This window comes from Symphalangus syndactylus, chromosome 3 (assembly GCF_028878055.3).
Source record: "Symphalangus syndactylus isolate Jambi chromosome 3, NHGRI_mSymSyn1-v2.1_pri, whole genome shotgun sequence".
Lineage (NCBI taxonomy): Eukaryota > Metazoa > Chordata > Mammalia > Primates > Hylobatidae > Symphalangus > Symphalangus syndactylus.
Genome location: NC_072425.2, coordinates 150,770,535 through 150,789,444, shown reverse-complemented (window position 1 = coordinate 150,789,444; position 18,910 = coordinate 150,770,535). Strand labels below are relative to the sequence as shown.

The 18,910-nt window shown below is 48.3% G+C and overlaps 1 long non-coding RNA gene across 1 annotated transcript; it reads left to right on the top strand.

Annotated features, from left to right (window-relative positions):
• Positions 1-16,219: 16,219 nt before the first annotated feature.
• On the top strand, positions 16,220-18,590 carry LOC134736254 (uncharacterized). The gene is made up of 2 exons (XR_010120153.1): positions 16,220-16,551; positions 17,264-18,590. It is a non-coding gene; the product is annotated as an uncharacterized lncRNA (long non-coding RNA).
• The last annotated feature ends 320 nt before the right edge of the window (positions 18,591-18,910 follow it).

Sequence of the window (18,910 nt, the reverse complement as noted above, 5' to 3'; positions counted from 1 at the left end):
AGGTAAAAAATTCTGGATGGCTCTGCACTGCATCCTCTCTCAAAACCTGCAACTGGGGCTTTGAACCGCAGCTTCTGCTTGAACACCCACATGGTCTTTGGATTTGGAGCAGTTAGAGAGAGACACAAGCGGTTCCTGTTGGGTGGCTTCTTTACAAGTTGGTTTTTAAAACATGGTGCTGGGTGGTGGCTGCAGGCCAGGGAAGCGGGGACTTTGGCTGTGAGTTCCAGGCAGCAAGCTGGTTGGTGGGTGGACCAGCCTGGACTCCACAACACAGAGTGGAGCGCCGCGCGGGGCTTTGCATTTGGTCCTTGGGAAAAAGCTGACACAGTGAGAGACCAGTTTCCACGACTGGGCTCAGTGAGAAATTTTTATGCAGTGTTGCGTAATGGAAAACCACAGTCCAGGGAGTCAGTGCGAGCTCCTGTGGGCTCTGTGGCTGTCATATCAGCTATGTGGCCTTGGTGTCTCATTTCACCCCTCTGTGGCCGTTTCCCCATCTGTGAGACAGGACCTGTAGGGCGGGCTTTCTTAGGAAGGGGGCAGGTGTCCTTAGACTGAGACCAGGGCACGTTTTGGAAAAGGCCGCCTCACTGAAGACAGGGTTCCGCAGGTGAGGAGGGGAGTGGTCTGTCGGCCAGTTCTAGTCAGTAGTCCTGACAAACAATGCTGGGAGAGCTGGCTTCTTTGCAGGCCTCCAGGCCTGAGTATGTGTGCGACCAAGCCTGGTGGAGGCCCTAGCGACCCAGGCAAAACCAGGCTGTGCTGACTGTAGTCCTACCTGCCCTGTGCCTGCAGGTCCCGCGCTTGGGGCTCCGGGGGGCAGGGAGTACAAGCCTGCCTGGAGCTCATCCCCAACCCTCTTGTCTTTTACCCAAAGACCTGAGTTGGAACCAGCGGGGACAGACAGGAGATCCTCACACAGCTGACCCAGGCTCAAATCCCTGTCCCCCTCTTACATGTTCTAAGCCTCGGTTTTGTGACCCATTCTTATAAAGACACGCCTCCCCTCCATCATTGCCTGTGATGGCTCTAGGCCCCAGGCATCAGTGTGGGGAGGAGGTAATGCCACACATTTTCTTTTGTTCTATTTCTCGAGTAAGAAGGTTGTACCCTTTCCTGCTCCAGGTGTCCCACTTGTACATTGTCCCTGCAAAGTTGGGGAAATGACGTTCTTCTGCAGCACACCATTGTCACCCCACGTTGCCCCTGTGAGCACGAGCATCGGGTCGGCAGGCTTGCCCCTCAGTGGTCGCACCGTGGCCAGAACGAGGACCCTGCATCAGATGAACTGAGCCTACCCCAGCTCCTGCTGCAACCCCAGACCGAGAGCGCCTCAGCTCCTTCATCTGAAAAAGGGGAATGGCAACAGGTGGAAGGGGGATTAGGCTGTGTAAAGTACCTTACAGGAGAATGCCTCATCAGATACAGAGTATTTTACAAATGGTAGGGATTTTTGCCATATATATGATAAAACATATGTCACATAAAATTTACCTTTTTTAAGAGACAGGGTCTTGCTCTGTTGCCCAGGCTGAAGGGCAGTATTGCTATCCTAGCTCACTGCAGCCTCAAACTCCTGGACTGAAGCCATACACCCACCCCAGTCTCCTGAGTAGCTAGAACTATAGGTGTGTGCCACCATGTGCAGCTAATGTTTAAACAAATTAGAGATGGTGTCTTGCTATGTTGCCCAGACTGGTCTCAAACTCCTGGCCCCAAGCCCTGCCTCAGCCACCCAAAGTACTGGGATTACAGGTGTGAGCCACCACATCCAGCCAAAATTTACCATTTTGACTATATTGAAGTGTATAATTCAGTGGCATTAAGTACATTCACAATGTTGTGCAACCATCACCACAATCCTGTTCCAGAACTTTCCCATCACCCCAAATGGAAACCAGTACTCTGTTAAGCGGCCACTCCCCATCCCCACTCCCCCAGACCCTGGCAGCTGCTCATCTGCTTCTTGTCTGTGAACTCGCCTGCTCTGGATATTCCATATAAGTAGGATCTTACAGACTGGGGCCTTTTGCGTCTGGCTTTTTCACTTAGCATCATGTTTTCAAAGCTTATCCATGTTTCCACATGTGCCAATTTCATTCTCTTAAAAGGCTTATTATTCAGCCATTTTTATTAGAGGCTTATTATTCCATTTTGTAGCTGTGCAACATTTTGCTTATAGAAATGGTAGTTTAGTTTAAAATCTCACCCTGGGATGAGAAATCATTCTGGAAATAATGGGAACAGGGGTGCCTGGTGTGGAGACAGGAGGTGGGGCAGAGGGTGGACAGGAGACCAGCCTTCAAACCTCAAGACAGTTTGGTTAGGTTAGGTTTCAGCTTTGATGCTGCTTCTCCCAAAAGCCTTTTCTGACCTGCACCCAGATAACCCTTCCCTCAAATCTTGATGAGTATCTCTTCTGAGTGTTCCCTTAGGTCCCTGACCTTCTCTTATTGCAGCCCTGGGCTGTCTGTGTCTGTGGGCCTGAGTGACTATATCATCTGGACCCCAGGTGGAAGGACCAAGACCAACAGGAGATGACTTCTGACTCACTTCTGCTGGGCTTGAGAAAGCCTGGTGTGAATCCTCCTCCCAGGCTGGCCCCAGGGAGGGCTTCTGGGGGGTGTGGAGCCGGTGGAGGCAGGGATCTGAAGCTAAGAGTAAGCGGCACCCAGAGGCTGTCGAGGCAGAACTGAGGGGCAGCTGGGACTGCTGAGCGGGAGGCGGATGCGGCCGGGTCAAAGTGGAGGAAGTGGGGGGACCATTAATTTGTAGACAGGCTGGGCTCGAGGCAGAGGAGGAAAGGGCTGCTGAGGTCTGAACATCTGTGTCCTCCCAAATTCATGTGTTGAAACCTAACCCTCAAGGTGATGGTGATGGGAGTGGAGCCTCTGGGAGGTGAATAGGATATGAGGGTGGAGCCTGATGAATGGGATGGGTGCCCTTCCAGGGTGCTCAGGAGACCAGAGCTCCCCCTTCCACCTCTGAGGACACAGAAGGCGCTGTCTGTGAACCAGGAACCGGGCACCGAATCTGCCAGCCCCGTTTTCCCGGACTTCCCAGCCTTCCAGCTGTGAAAAATAAATCACTATTGTTGTGTAAGCCACCCAGTTTGTGGCATTTTGTTACAGTGGTGGGAGTGGGCTAAGATGGGGCTGAGGATCCAGGCTGGCTGCAAGGGCTGAGTGGCTCATGAAGCTTCCGGGTACGTCCCTGCTCCCCACAGCTGTCCCTGTCCTCTTCCGCTTCTGGTCAGCAACCTCGCGGTTCCCTGCCCACCTCATTCCTACCCCGATTTCCCCATGTGACTTGCCAGCTCTTAGGTTAGGTTTCAGTTTCGATGTTGCTTCTCCCAAAAGCCTTTTCTGACCTGCACCCTGATAACCCTTCCCCCAAATCTCGGTGAGTATCTCCTCTGAGTGTTCCCTCAGGTCCCTGAACTTCTCTTATTGTAGCATTGGGCTGTCTGTGTCTGTGGGCCTGCAGATGACTGCAAGGACAGGGACCACTCTCTCTCACTCACCACAGCATCTCTGCCATTGCAGACCAATGCCCGGCACATAGCAGGAGGCCATCTGCACCTACTTGCTGAATAAGTGAATGAATGAATGAATGAATGAATGAGTGGTGAATGGTGGAGATAGCAGCCGAAGCTTGAGCTCACCTTTCTAGCACATTACAACCTTAGAGCAGACTGCTGTGGGGAAGCAACAGCTCCTGTGTTATAGGAGTCACAGGAGGAATTCAGGTGGCCACTCAGTCCAATATACTTGGGGAAGATTCGAGTGAGTTAGAGAAATGGACCTGGCAGCCTTTGGAACCCCGTCTGGCTCAAACTTTCTGTGATTTTATGACTCTGAGAACTATCCCTTGCCCTCTGCCTGGGCCATTCCTCATGCCAGCCGAAACGCTGCTGCGGCCCAGGTGGGACCCAGATGCTGACGCAGGATTCTTCAATCTCGCAGGTGCTGCTCTGTATAGCATTTAATCTAGTAATGAAGTGCCAGCGTGGCCTTTTCATTAATCACCCCTTTCACCACAGCCTCTTGGAGAAGGAGGCTGGGGGAGCAACAGAGAAGAGGGCTGAGAGTCTGATGTCTTAAGCAGCATGTCAGAGTCAGAAGCAGTAAGAGCAGTGAGGAGCGCAGACCAGCTGGGGCTTGGGTGGACACTGGGGATGACACACACAGTCATGCACGCATGGTGGTGGAGGGATATTTTTGTGGAAAGCAGTGCAAGTTCAAAACCTACGATTTCAACCACTTTACCACCACCTTCCATACTCCTTACCTCACTCCTCTCAAAGGCACTAAAAACCCACTCAGCTCTCTTTGCTGGAGTAGTGCTCTACATCCAGAGAGTTCAAAGTACTTCTGCACCTAAACCCTACCTTCACCATTCCCTTGATGCAGGTGAGGGAAGCTATCAGAGTATCCCTTTTACAAGACGAGAAACTGAGGCACTGGGCAGTTACATGGCTTGCCCGTGACTGGTCCTGTTCTGATAATTCCAAGGGTGAAGACAGAAAGTTTAAGAACCTGTGCTGGAGTTGGACATGCGGTTGGAGATGGGACAGGATGGGGGACTAGAGCTGGTATAAGTGTCTTAGAGTCTCTTCATTTTTTTGATTTCCTGCTCATTGCTTAGAGCCCATTTGCTTTTGTTTTCCAGGAGTATTTTTACTTAGTTTCCTTCTAGAAAGTTATTTATGGTTCCCCCATGAGTAAAACCTCACAGGGCAGTTCTGTCTGCAACCCTTTTATGCTGGAAACCACAGCGTGTTCAGTGAGCAATTTTCTTTCCTCTTTGCACTCACTCAGTGTTTTCCTCATGGAATGCATGCAAAGGAGCTTTCATCTGGACCAGCCCCCACCTGCAACAGCCCCCCACCAGCATGCATTCCCTCTCCCTCGGTCCCTTTCTTTCCTCCTCCCTTTGGACAACAGACAATAAGAAATGTAGCAAAAAGTGGAAATATGCAGAGATACAAGCTCATGAAAAGGAGCACATGGAAGGTAATAAATTAAATGCCACCCAGCAAGGGTAGGGAGCCTGAGTGTGGAAAGACGGCAGGGAGTAAAAGGCAGATCGAACAAAGCAGGGCACTTGAGCAAGGGGTGGGAGAGAGGGAGCCTGCAGCCGGACTTCTGGGGATAGAGGCCGAGTGTGCTGGTGAAGTCACCGTGCCCTCCTGATGGGTCCTCTGTACCAAGCCGGCCATCCTCCGAGGGCTGCCGCAGCGCTTTCTCTTCTGGCCGGAGTCCTCGCTCATGGAGGTGGAGAGGATTTGATTAATTAGGGGAGATCTCTTTCACACAGACAGCCAGCTGCTGGCGAGGGCTGAGCTCTTCAAGGGTAAGGACGCCCAGTGTCCAGGGCTGGCCCTGCCCCCCCGCCCTCCACACCCTGCCCTGCCCACAGACCCCATGCTCAGGTGCCTACAAATGCACTCACTCATGCAGCTTCTTTTCCCCAGTCCTGGTGCAAAACTCCATTTCTTTCTTTCCTGGGGTAATTGTATAAGCCCTGGAAATGAGACTTTTTGGATGAAATGGCGCTTTATTTGTTGGAAAACAGGGTATGATGAATGAGGTTGGATTAAGTGGGCAGAAGGTGGGATCTTTCCAGCCCTGGGGCCTTTGACGTAGACAAGTATTTCCTATAAGTTGTCAAGTGTGAGCGAAGCAAGAGAGATCAGGCTGGGAGCGGGGAAGCGTGGTTCCTCTCACTCAGCCTTCTTTGGTGTCCCTTCTGACCTCACTGGGCACAGAAGCACCCTCAGCTCTCCAGCCCCTTCATTCCCCTTCTTAACAGCTCTGCTCCAGGGACAGGCTGGGGACTTCAGGGCTTCCCCCTTTGCAGGACAAATGCATCATCTGGGGTGCTTAGCAGGGGGCTCCCCACATTGCTCAGCTCATTAAAAGAAAGCCTTGCCTTCAAGTGGCACAGGTAATGAAGCATTGCGGGGTGCCTGCCGGCTCTAATAAGACAGAATGAACTGAGGGGGAGAATTAACCTGGTAGGATTAGTTCACTCTGCAGCAAGATGCTTGGAATCGCCTCTTAGACCCCGTGCCGGGAATCTTAAACACACTCCTTTCTCAGGAGGGGCACTGGCTGGGGAGGAGGGCACTGAGCTGAGCTAGACAAGACAGGCAAGGCTGCAGGCAGGGGCTGAGCTCGCTGCCGAGGAGTGGCCAGTTTTCTTCCCAGGCCATGCCTGAGAGTGCTGGGCTGCACCATAACTCCACAGATCTGTCTGTCCAACCCACACTGATGGTCCCGGCTGTGCCAGGGTTGATAGGGGAGGGGAGAAGGCAGCTAACCCTTTGATGGCCATGCTCTACTTGGTGAAACAAGGGTGGCATAGGTCTGGGAGAGATGCCCACGTTTGAAATTGCAGACTTTGGGCTTGCCAATTCTGGTCACAGGAAGAAATGGAAAGAACAGAAGGAACACAAAGCCACAAAACGAAAGGCATCAGCATTCAAAATTCAGCTGTGAGCCTACCCCTTGCCAGGTCTGTGCTGGGTGCTGTGGTGGAGCCATGAGTAAGGCACATCCACTGCCCTGAGATGCTCGTACGCTGCAGGAGAGATGAGTGTGCAACCAATGGCAGCGCTAGTTGTGTGGCCAACGATGGACGCCTGTGCTGGAGGAATCAACGAATTCTTCCTGGCTAAAGAATAGGAAAGGGCTCAGGAGGTCTTTGCAACAGAAGCAGCCTTTTTACTTTCTTTATCCAGCATAGGCCTGTCTACGAAACCATCGGGGGGTCTTAGAGACCTGGTGGTTCTCTAGCTTTGAGACTCCTTCAGGTGTGTGTTAAAATACGCATGACTGGCCTGGCCCTGAGACCGACTGTGGGAAAATGTTTGGAGGCCTGAGAATCTGTGTTCGGACAAGCATCCCAGGTGATTCTGGCAGTCAGCAAAACTCCAGGCAGACGGAAGGAAACCAATCTCTGTTTTTATAGAGGAGGGAAGTTAGGCTGAAAGATGGGGTGTGCAGTGGCTGGTTCAAGACAAGTGGCTGGAAAGTGCAGTGCTGGGACCTCAGGTCAGTGTTGCTCATTGCCAAATTCAGTGCTCTCTCCACTACGGAGGTCACACGCCTTGTCTCACGCAGCAGGGAAGGCACTAACAAACAAACAAGCTATGGGGCCACACAGCACATAGCATTCTAGATTAGGGCAAAGTCTTGTGGGGCTTAGGAAGCATACACAGAAAGCGGGGAACTGGAGTGGTCAGCAAGTTTCCATTGCTTCCTGCTTGCTCTGTCTACCTATGTCCTTGCTAACCCCACCTGCTCCAGACGGCAGATTGCCTTATTCCTGGAAGGTCATGTTTTCCTACTGGGCAGCTAGCAAAATGCCACACGGGCTGATGGGTTTCTCAGACTCTAAATACAGATGGCAGCACTTACGAGGGAGCAAAGCCTTACCACAGAAAGTTGCCAAAGTCTTGTTTCTGGAGACAATGCTGCAAGATATCTACGGAGCTGAGGGAGAGTGACTCTGGGGCACGACAGCTTTCCTGAAAGAGCCCCCGATGCCCTTTCAGTCCTGTGGTGATACCCTTTATAAAATCTTTTACTTGTCAAGAAAGAGCCAATGTTGCTTGCAAGCATGTGACCTTGGCTTACCAGCCGTCTTGTATTCAACATGAGAAAGGAAATGTGTTTCCACAAAGCATACTCCTGTTACATCCAAGCTGAGAAGCCTTCACTGGTCTCCCAAGGCAAGTGCTTCCAATCTTAGGCTGGCTGCACGCCACCAGCTGCCTTCATGCCTCCTGGCGGCATGGAGGGCACCAGTATCCTGTGTGTCAGGCCCCTCCACACCACTTTATCCTCCGACTCCTGCAGGGCTCTGGAAGGAGCAAAAGGAGGTATTACAGATCATATTTTTTATTTGACAGATGAGGGAAAGAGCTTAAAAAGATTAAGTGATTTTTGTACTCACACTCACTCAGTGGTCAATTTAAGACTCACACCCAGGTATCCCAGTTCTACAACCTCCTCTCTTTCCCTTTCTAAACTCTGATTAGGACAGTCGGTCCAGGTTCCTTCACGCCTCTGAGACTTTTTGAATATTTCCCCTCTCTGGACTGCCTTACTTTTCTTCAACTTTTCAGATCCTTCCAAATGGAGCTTGAAACTCCTCTAAGAAGTCTCTCCCAATTACTCTTAGCCTCAATCCTCTCTGAACCTGAATGACATTACTTAGTGCTTAATTATGTTCTATCATATTGTTTGCTAATTGTTTGATATGTGCCATTTTTTCTCAGCACAGCTAGTTTGTAAATTCTACGAGGATGGTCGCTTCATGATTCTTTGATGGTGCCCAACCCAAGGATGCTAAGCACAGGGTTTAAAACTTTTTTGCTGAAAATCTTCATGGAGAATGCTAATGGCATTTCTCCTCCTAAGGGAATGGAAAACAGCGACCCCATTTAGCATATCTCACTGTGTTTGGTTTCTCCCTGTGTTATTAGTGTAGAGACAGAAGCTATCTGGCTAGGAAAAAGCATCCAGCTGTTCAGAGCAGCTGGAAGCCAAGTAAGGGTTATTCTGGGATGAGTTATTTCTTGCTTCTTAAGCCCTTTCAAATAATATTGTCTGGGACGGTGCTTCTTGCTGGAGAAGGCTCTCCTTACTCCCACAAAATAGAGGCAGATAAATTGCTACAGAAGAAAAGCAAGGATGGGCTGAGAAGTGCGGGAAGTAAGACCCCTTAGTTTTGACAGCCAGATGTTTTTGGAGCTCCTGATTCATCCTCCTCCTGCCTCTGTACAGCTGCTCCCAGGGCACAGGGACAGCTGAAGGCTTCAGAGACTGCAGCCCTTTTAAACTGGCTTTCATCCATCCGCCCCCTGTGCATTTGGAGGCCTACTATTTACTTATTCGCAGCTAAGTTCCTGCCTTTGATGTCAGAATTTCAGTGGGGTCCTAGAAAAGAAACATATACATACATAAATGAGGTAATTGCAGGGTGATAATTGCTCTAGGGAACAGAACTGGTGGTGGGGAGAGTGGCGGGGAGGGTTTAGGTGGGAGTTGCTGTAGACTGAGTGGTCCAGGAAGCTGCTTGGAGATTAAAATGAAATGGAGGGAAAAGCCATCCAGGTAGAGAGCTGGGAAAGTGCAGTCTGGTCCCTGTGGCAGATGCTGGAGGAACATGCCTAGGAATGGACGGAGGCCAAAGGGAGGAGAGCCCAGTGAGCCAGGGAGCCTGTAGGAGGTTCTGAGGAGGGCACTGGAAGCAACTGCAACCTTTGGAGAGTTGTTTGCACTGGAGGAGTGCTGAAGAGCAGGGAGGATGGGGGTTGGATTCGAAAGCTGGAGTCAGGGTGCATGTTGAAGGCAGAGTGGCTAGGTCTGTGGTGGGGCGAGTCTGGCGGCTGTGGGGAAGAGGAATCTCATGTTTCTAGCTTTGATTGAGGAATACTGGGCAATAAATGAGGTGTGTGTGTGTGTGTGTGTGTGTGTGTAATTCAAGAGCTCTAGTCTGGATGTATTGATACCAGACATATAATAATGGCTATAAATTACTTATTCAGCCACAACTTATTGTGTACCTAGTATATGCCAGGCACTGCTCTAGGCACAGGGAATACAGCAGGAGAAAAACAGACCTCTTCTTTTTCATGGAGCACACATTCTAGAAGATACAGGCAACAGACTCTCTACAACAATGTAGAGAGTGCTAGGAGGTGAGCAGTGCCTTGGAGAAAGATGAGACAGAGAAGGGAAATATGAAGAGAGTTGAAGTTTTGTCTAGGATGTCCAGGGAAGTCATCACTCGACGATGACATGTAGGCAAAGGCTTAAGAGGGCTGAGTGATATTGGAGGAAAGCCCTGCAGACAGGAGAAACAGCAAGTGCCTGGGCTTGAAGACAAGAGGATACCTGCAGTGGCCCAGGGGCAGAGAGGTGTCCAGTATGACTGAAGCAGAAGGAATGAGGCTGAGAGCAGGGAGGTCGCAGCAGGGAGGACCTGGTAGGTCAGAGAAGGCCTCATACTGCTGCTTGGTTGAGTTAGGAACTCAGTGGAGGATTTCAAGCAGAGAACTGAAATGATCTGCTCTGATAGACATGCTAAGAACAGACTGTAGAGACAAGGGCAGGGCAGGAAGCAGGACGAGCTGTTTTGGATGGATCTTGGACTAGCGCAGTGGTGGTGGTGGAGTTGAGAAGAGGTCAGGGTCTCCATGTGTGCTAAAGGGATGATGACTGCATTTGCTAATGGATTGGGTGTGGGGATGCGGAAAAGAGAAATGTCAAGGGCAACACTACTGTTTTTAGCTTCACAATTGAAAGGATGAAGTTGCATTAAAGATATTGGGAAGAAAGTGGGAAGGACAGGGTAGGGGTACAGTGAGAATGCGGCTTTGAGCATATTAGGTTTTGGATATGCATTCGCCATCCTTCAGGAATGTTTGGCAACAGGGTGATAGGAGTTGAGTTTGGAGCAAAGGCCTGGGCTAGAGATAGAAATCTGGGAGTCATTAGCATAAGAATGATGTTAAAAGCCAGAGACTGGATGACCCAACACAGAGAGTCAGAATAGAGAGAGAAGAGGTCTAAAATCTGAGCCTGGGCCCTCTAGTGCTTGAAGGCCAGGCAAGATGGAACCACAGGAAGAAACTGAGAAGGGCTGGTAAAAGCAGGTGGCTGTGTAGGCATGTAAGCCATGCTAAGAAAACCTTTAAGCAGGAAAAGAGGATTAATGCTCAAAAATATTGTGGATCACTAAGAAAATGACAAAAAATTGACATTGGCTTTAGCCATGTGTATGACACCTGTGACCTTCATTAGGGCAGTGTTGGTGAACATGTGGGAGGGAAAGCCAAAGCAGATTTCGAGAGTGTGTGGGAGGAGATGCATCTAAGACAATAGGTATAGACATGGATTCAAGGAACTTTGCTGTAAGGAAAGAGAGAAATGGGGAATTGCTATAGGAGAAAGTGAGTGACAGTTTTCTTAATAGAAAAGAACAACAGTGTGTGTGTGTGTTGATGGGAAAGATCCAGTAGAGTAAGAAAGATTGACGTTGCAAGAGAAGGGCAGGAAAATGGCTAGAGCATTGTCCTTGAGTAGAGGAGGACGAATGGGTCTAGCAGACAAGTGGAAGAGCAGGCCTTGGGCAGGAGCACTGCCACTCACAGCAAGGGAGGAGAAGGAAGCGTTCTACGTACCAATTGATGGAAGGCAGATAGAGGTGGTGGGAGCCTGTGGATATTCTTCTCATGTTGTTTCAGCTTCCTTAATCATAGAAAGACGGTTATCATTTGAGAGTGAGGATTCATGGGCAGGTATTCCACATGGAGGATGAGACAGCATGTCCTAGCCATCTAGCAGAGCAGCCGAATGAGTGTGCAAGAGCACTTACATGTGAATGGTGGACAGCACCACGGGACCCCTGAGTTGATTGATTATAAATTTAAAAAAACCAGCATGAGTGTGTTCCTTTTGTAAACATGTTCACTTGTGAACGTGCAAGCTGGTTAGTCTAAAGCAGACTGTGATTTAGCTGTATGCAGGAAAGTCCGTGGCAACAGAGGGCGAGGGCAGGCATGCTGAGGGTGAGGGTGAAGGGTGCGACCTAATGATTGGCAGGGAATGCAAGCTGGGGAAGTTGGGGACTCAAAGGGCAGGGGTAGATTGTGGAATCTGCACTGAAGGTGGGGAGGGGAGAGGGGAAGGGAGCTTGGTACTAAGGTTGGCTCCTTGAGGAGCTGGACTTGAAATATAGAAGGTGTTGTTCAGAATCTGGGGTGTTTGAAGTCATGCTTATGGGGAGACAGCAGTTCTTGGCAAGACAGGATTGAGGTATGACCCTGAGAGTGACTGGATAAATTAGGAAGAGGGAGAAGTCCTTTGGAAGAATGGAAGCCAGGGCATGGCATTTGAAACATGATGACTTGTATATTAAATCACCACAGTAGGAAAAAAGTGTCAGGAAAAATAGCGTCAGGAGAAAGAGAGTCAGGAGCTGAACTCTTCAAGGTAAAAGGGGCCCTGGATAACTTGTGCCAAGGGTGGGAAGTGTGTGGTTGAGTCACTGACTGGAGATGCTAAGCACAGTACTCTCATGCGGGGATGGGGAAGAGGGAGCAGCCATGAGGAGCAAGGACATGAGTCCCAGGTGGGCCTGGGGGCCGAGGGGACCTTTTGAGGGAGGACTGTCCAGGAAAACAGTTTCCAGGGGAGAGCCCAGTTTCAGTCAGAGGCACAAGGTGGAGGGGCATGCATAGGAGAGGGTGGTAATATGGGGATCTTGCAAGAAGTGAAGACATGGGAGTCTTGCTGATGATTGGTCTTGAGTTCTAGAGGTAAGTGGCAGGGTGCTAGGAGATGGGGCAGAAGGAAAGTAAGATCAGAGAGTGAGGCGGAGAGCCTGTGGGTGTCAGAGTCTGGGTGTGCGGATGAGGCTGCTGGAGGTGGTTGGATATGAATAGGGAAAAAGATGGATAAAACCAGCAAACATCCTGTAAGCGTATTCTATGTGCTAGCCATTTATACATTAACTCATTTAATCGTCAGAACTTTATGAGGTAGGCACTGTGACTAACTCTGTTTATGGATGCAGAAACAGAAGCATGGAGGTGAAAAACCCACCAAGATCACACAGCTTGTTTGTACAGAGTAAGAATTTGAACCCAGGCAGAGAGATTCTCAAATCTCTGCCATGCCTCCATTCTGCCTCCATGCTTGCTAACATGTGCACTGCCCTGATTCGTTATGTGGCCTCAGGAAAATTGGTGATCTTTATGAGTTTCACTTTTGACATATGCAAAATATCAGTGATAATATCAGAACTAGTGATTCTGTTGCTCAGAGAGAGGGACACAGAACATGAGTAGGGGAGGTAAGACACAGGCACATGCCCCTTGAAGATGGAGGAGAGCTGCTGTTTTCCTAGAGGCACAGCCTGCTGTGGAATCACAGAAAGAAAAGCAGAACACAGAGCTCAAATTTTGTTTTCTGTGTGACAGGATCAAGGTTTAGCCCTATGGAGAATGTCAATCTCCCCAAATCTATCTTTCCTTTTCCTTCCCTTCCCCTTCCCCTTCCCTTCCTTTCCCCTTTCCCTCCCCTTCCCTTCCCTCCCCTTCCCTTCCCTCCTCTTCCTTTCCCCTTCCCCTCTCCTTTCCTTTCCCTTCCCTTTCCCCTTTCCTTCCCCTTTCCTTCCCTTCCCCTTCCCTTCCGTTCCCCTTCCCTTTCCCTTCCCTTCCCTTCCCCTTCTCCTCTGTTCCCCTTTCCTTTACCTTCCATTCACTTCCCCTTCTTTTCCCTTTCCCTTCCCTTTCCTTTCTCCTCCCCTTCCCTTCCCCTTCCTTTTTCCTTCTCTTTCCCTTCCCCTCCACTTCCCATTCCCTTCCCCTTCCCTTTATCTTCCCCTTTCTTTCGCCTCCCCTTCCTTTTTCCTTCCCTTTCCCTTCCCCTCCACTTTCCCTTCCCTCCCCTTCCCTTCCCTTCCCCTTCCCTTCTCTTCCCCTTCCCCTTCCTTTTTCCTTCCTTTTACCTTCCTCTCCCCTTCCCCTCCACTTCCCATTCCCTTCCCCTCCCCTTTCCCTTCCCTTCCCCTTCCCTTTCCCCTTCCCTTCCCCCTTTTGTCCCTTTCCTTCTCTTTCCCTTTTCCTTCACTTCCCTTTTATTTTCCCTTTCTCTTTCCTTTATCTTCCCTTCTTCTCTTTCCCTTCCCTTCCCCTCCCCGTCCCCTCCACTTTCCCTTCCCTCTCCTTCCCTTTCCCTTCCCTTCCTTTCTCCACCCTTTCCCTTCCCTTCTCCTCCCTTTCCCTTCCCTTCTCTTCTCTTTCCCTTCCCTTTCCTTCCCTAGTCTTTCCCTTCCCCTTCCCTTTCCCCTTTCCCTTTCCCTTCCCTTCCTTTTCTCTTCCCTTCCCTTCTCCTTTCCCTTGCCCTTCCCTTCCCTTTCCTTTGTCTTCCTTTCCCTTTTCCTTTCCCTTTCCCTTCTCCGTTCCCTTTCCCTTTCCCTTCCCCCTCCCCTTTTCCTTTCCCCTTCCCCTTCCCTTCCCTTCCCTTCTCCTCCCTTTCCTTCCCCTGCCCTTTCTCTTTCCCTTCCCACTCTTCTGCCCAGGGGTGCAATCTGCAGCCTTGACCTCCCAGGGTCAAGTCATCCTCCTATCTCAGCCTCCCAAGTAGGTGGGACTACAGACATGTACCACCATGCCCAGTTAATATTTTAATTCTTTTTGTAGAGATGGGATCTTGCTATATTGCCCAGGATGGTCTCAAACTCCTGGGCTTGAGTGATCCTCCTGCATTGGCCTCCCAAAGTGTTGGGATTACAGGCATGAGTCATCTCACCTGTTTTCCCAGGCCCCCTTGTAAAGCAGTTTTCTAAAGAGTAGAAATGGAGAGAGCAGATTGTGGAGGGATAGAGTGGAAATTGCCTTCTCAGAGATGCTGCACCCTGGAGACTGAGAGGACATGATTTGTAAACTGTAACTGGAGTTGTTCTCACTGAAGAAATGCCATGTGGTAGAGTGACATTGACTTGGGAAGAAATGAGTGTCAGTTATGGGCCGGTTTTCTCTTCTTCTGAAGATTAATTCTAGAGATTGATAATGTAGGAAGACAGCAGTTCCATTTAGAGAGGGAGACAGACAGACAGGCAGGCAGGCAGGCTCTTCCAAGGTGCTTGTTCTAGTACTGAGTGCCAAGGTTGCGGTGGACTCAGATGGACCAAGTCACCTGCCAGCACTGGCAGTTGGAGAGGTGAGGTCCATCTGTCAGAGCACATACCCTTGCCACATGGATACACATGTCTTTATCCAAGCAGTGAGGGTCAGGGATGCATGCTTTGCAGAACAGTGATTACATGGCAAACCTGCCATTTGGACAAGTAGGGTTAAAATGGACCCTGCCCAAAATGGCAGAGTCAAAATGAGTAGGTGGCCTCAGGGATCCCTAAGGTGCCTTGATGTTCTTTCTGAGATTCTCTTTCTAACCCAGAGGTAAATAAGGGCTCAGGAGGTAAACTGTTCTTTAAGTAATGATGCCTGAAGACTGATCACTGACCTGATGGTGTAGCAATCAGGGCATGGAGAGCAACTAGACCCCAGAGGAGGAAATTCAAGATGTAAACATGCTGGGCTTCCTGCCTGCCTATGCGCACACCTCCACCCCCATTCCAAGAGAGTTCTCTGAGCCAATACCGCTTGGATAGAGAAGACGGTGACATTTCACTATTCAGTGTATGTGGAACAAGTGAAAGATAAGACAATGATTGTGGCAGGGGGGATTTGAGGTAGGCCTGTTCACTCGTTTTTCCCCAGCAGCTTGTAAGGGCACTATGAGAACCCAGGCTCAGCAGGCGAAGCTGTTCTCCACCCACCCCAAGAGGTGGCTGCGGGGGCAACAGACAGGCGGGAGGGGGAAGCAGGGACAGCAGGGTTCAGACAGAGTTTGCCTTGACATGACACTCCCCCAGAGCCAAGACCTGGGGGATGTTTCAGAGGTCCTGGTTTCCTATTGGACTGACAGACACATTTGCTGAGCTGAAGACATTTAAAGCTCCTGTCTCTTTTCTCCTCAGAGCTCCAGCGGGTTTTCTCTCACTCTGCATACAACATGCATACTAATTGGAATCTCTCCCTGAGAAGAAGCCTTCTTCCTGACAGATCCTTTAAGAATAGCTGTAGGTTTTGAAAAAACCCAAGATGGCATTGCCTGTAATTATAAAGTAATTGGTGTAATCGAGAGCTCAGGGTCTCATGCAAATCATCCTCCCATTTCTAACTTTACCTCAAGACTATTTTTATTTTTAAATGAAAAAAGAAATCATGTGCATTTGGGCATGGCACTTGTGCATCTCCGCCTGGGCCCCTATGTGTGCAAAATACTAGGGCAGAAGTGGTGGGATTGGCCATGCATGGAAGAGAAAACCACTTCTGGTCCTTGGTGTGTTTTACAGAAAATCCCCAGACTTCTCTCAGCCTTGGTTTTCTTCATCTATGGAACAGGGAGTAACCTCATATTGTTGTGAGAATTAAAATAATACAGATGCACGAGCATTGTAAACTAGAAAGCGCACTCACAAACATGAGGACTTCCCTCTTGGGACCTTCTTTTCTGCTCTTTAGGAGTTGGAGTTTGGTACAGTGGGAAGAACCATGCTCTGAGGCAAGAGACGAAGTTGCTCTTGCACTTAGAAACTGGATCTGTGACGCTAGTTGTTCTTTCGTGAGATCAGGTGGGGATCTGGTGGTTGACTGATATGGTTGATGGGGACACACACTGAAAAGCATCACATGCTGTTGAACTGCCTGTTTAACCAGTGATCTGACCAGGCCTGTATTTTCTCTTCACCAAGATCCTTTGTGAGGAGTTGTGGTGGCTGCTATGATTTTACCTGATGCAGGCGAGGGTTAAATCTTCCAATACGAGACTCCCCATAGCCCTGATCAGGAGAGATGTCGGTTTCTTATGGCTGCTCTAACAGGTAACCACAGACTTGATGGCGAAAAACAATAGAAGTTTATTCTGTTACAGCTCTGGAGGCCAGAAATTCAAAACCCTTCAGGTAACACTCCCCTGCCTCTTCCAGCTTCCTTGGCCACATCGCTCTGATCCCTGCCTCTCTCTTCACACGGCCTCCTCCCTGTGTCTGCTATTTCCCTCCCTCCCTCTCTTCCCTTCCCTCTCTCTCCATATTTCTTATAAAAACACTTGTGATGGTATTTAGGCCCACCTCCCCCCTCCAGATAACCCAGGGTATTTCTATCATCTCAAGATTCCTAATTACATCTCATCTGCAAAAAAAACATTTCCCAAAACCCATGACATTTACAAGTTCCAGGGAATAGGACTTGGTCTATTTAGGAGACCATTATTCAGTTGACTACAAGAGTGAAGGCTCCCTGAATCTGGGCTGCCCAGGTTAGAGTCACAGCTCCACTACTTTGTAACTTTGTGATCATGGGAGAGCTACTTCATCCCCTTGTGTCTCGGTTTCCTCATCTGTAAAATGAGGAAAATAATAATGCTGACCTAATAGGATAGTTGTGAGAGTTAAATAATTTAATATCTATAAAGCACTTGGAAAAGGTCTCAGCTCATAGTGAGTTCTCTCAAAATGTTCACTATTATTCTGTCTAGTTTTCCCTTAATACCTGGTTATAGGTTTGTCATGGTTTCATCTAAACTCTTCTAGAACTTAATTATATTTGCCCTGCACAAACTTTTGGTGTAAATTACTTTTCATTTGCTCAAAAAATACTTTTTTATGTTTCAAGAGGTATCGCTGGAAAGACATCCCGTATTCTTGGATTGGAAGACTTACATTGTTAAGATGACAATACCACCTAGAGCCTCCTACAGATCCAGTGCAATCCCTATCAGCATCCCGATGAGGTTGTTTTTAGAAATAGATAAATATATCCTAAAATTCATATGGGATCTCAAAGGCCCCTGAATAGTCAAAACAATCTTGAAAACAAAGACATAGTTGGAGGATTCACATTTCCTGATTTAGCAACTCACCACTATTTTGTTTGTACGGTTTGTTTTGATAAAATAATCAACGCTGTGGCACTGGCATAAGATATGGAACAATGGAATTGAATCGTGAGCCAAGAAATAACCTCACATCTATGGTCAAATGATTTTTTTTGACAAGGGTGACAAGAGCATTTAAGGGGAAAAGAATAGTGTTTTCAACAAATGGTATTGGGAAAACCAGCTGTCCACATGCAAAAGAATGAACTTGGAGTCTTACCTTAGACCATATATAAAAACTAACTCATAATGGATTAAAGATCTAACTGTAAGAACTGAAACTATAAAACTGCTAGAAGAAAACACAGAAAAGCTTCATGACATTGGATCCAGCAATTCTTGGATATGGCAGCAAAAGCACAGGCAACAAAAGGAAAAAAAAGACAAACGGCTTCACAAAAATTAAAAAAGACTCTTTTGTGTTTCAAAGGACACCATTAAGAGAGTAAAAAGGCAACCCGCAAAATGGCAGAAAATATTTGCCAATCATAAATCTGACAAAGGGTTAACATCTAGAATATATAAAAAATTTCTACAACTCAAAAGTGACAAAAGAACCACATTAAAAAATGGGCAAACAACGTGCACAGACTTTATCCTAGGAAGATGCACAGATGGCCAATAAGCACAGGAAAAGATGTTCAGCATCACTAGTCATTGGAGGAATTCCATTCAAAGGCAAAATGAGATACCACTTCACCCCCATTAAGAGGGCGACCATTAACAACAACAAAAACAAAAGAAAAACAATGAAAAAACAAATATTGGCTAGAATGTGGGGAAACTGGAACCCTTGTATGTTGCTGGTGGGGATGTCAAATGGTATAGCCCCTGTGGATAGCAATATGGCAGCTCCTCAAAAAATCAAACATGAATACGAAATTATTTAATGGGTGAGGAGTTTCAGTTTAGTGGTGTTGAATTATCCTGGAGATGGGTGGTGGTGATGGTTGCATAACCATATAAATGTACTTAATGCCATTGAATTATACACTTAAAAATGGTTAAAATAATAAGATTTGTGTTATGTGTTTTTACTACAATTAAAAAAAAATGGTGCTTAAATTTCCGTTTTTCCCCTGTGGATCTGTAAGACCTTATAGTGGACCTAAGGGGATGTCCTGGTGCAGCATACACCACAGAGCATGTAAGAGCTCCCCAGCCTGCACCCCGGTCTTCCTGGTGAGGAAATGAGGCCTTGCAAGTCTTGGTTGGGAAGAGATGATGACCCAGCTTTCTTTTCTTTAAATAAAAGTTGTTTTTATTATTATTATGTAATCATTGTTTTTTTAAAAAATTAATTGATTGAATTGGCAAGAACTGATTTTATACATTTATGGGGTCAGATTGTAGGGCTGAGGACAGGGCTGTGCCCTGGAAGAGGG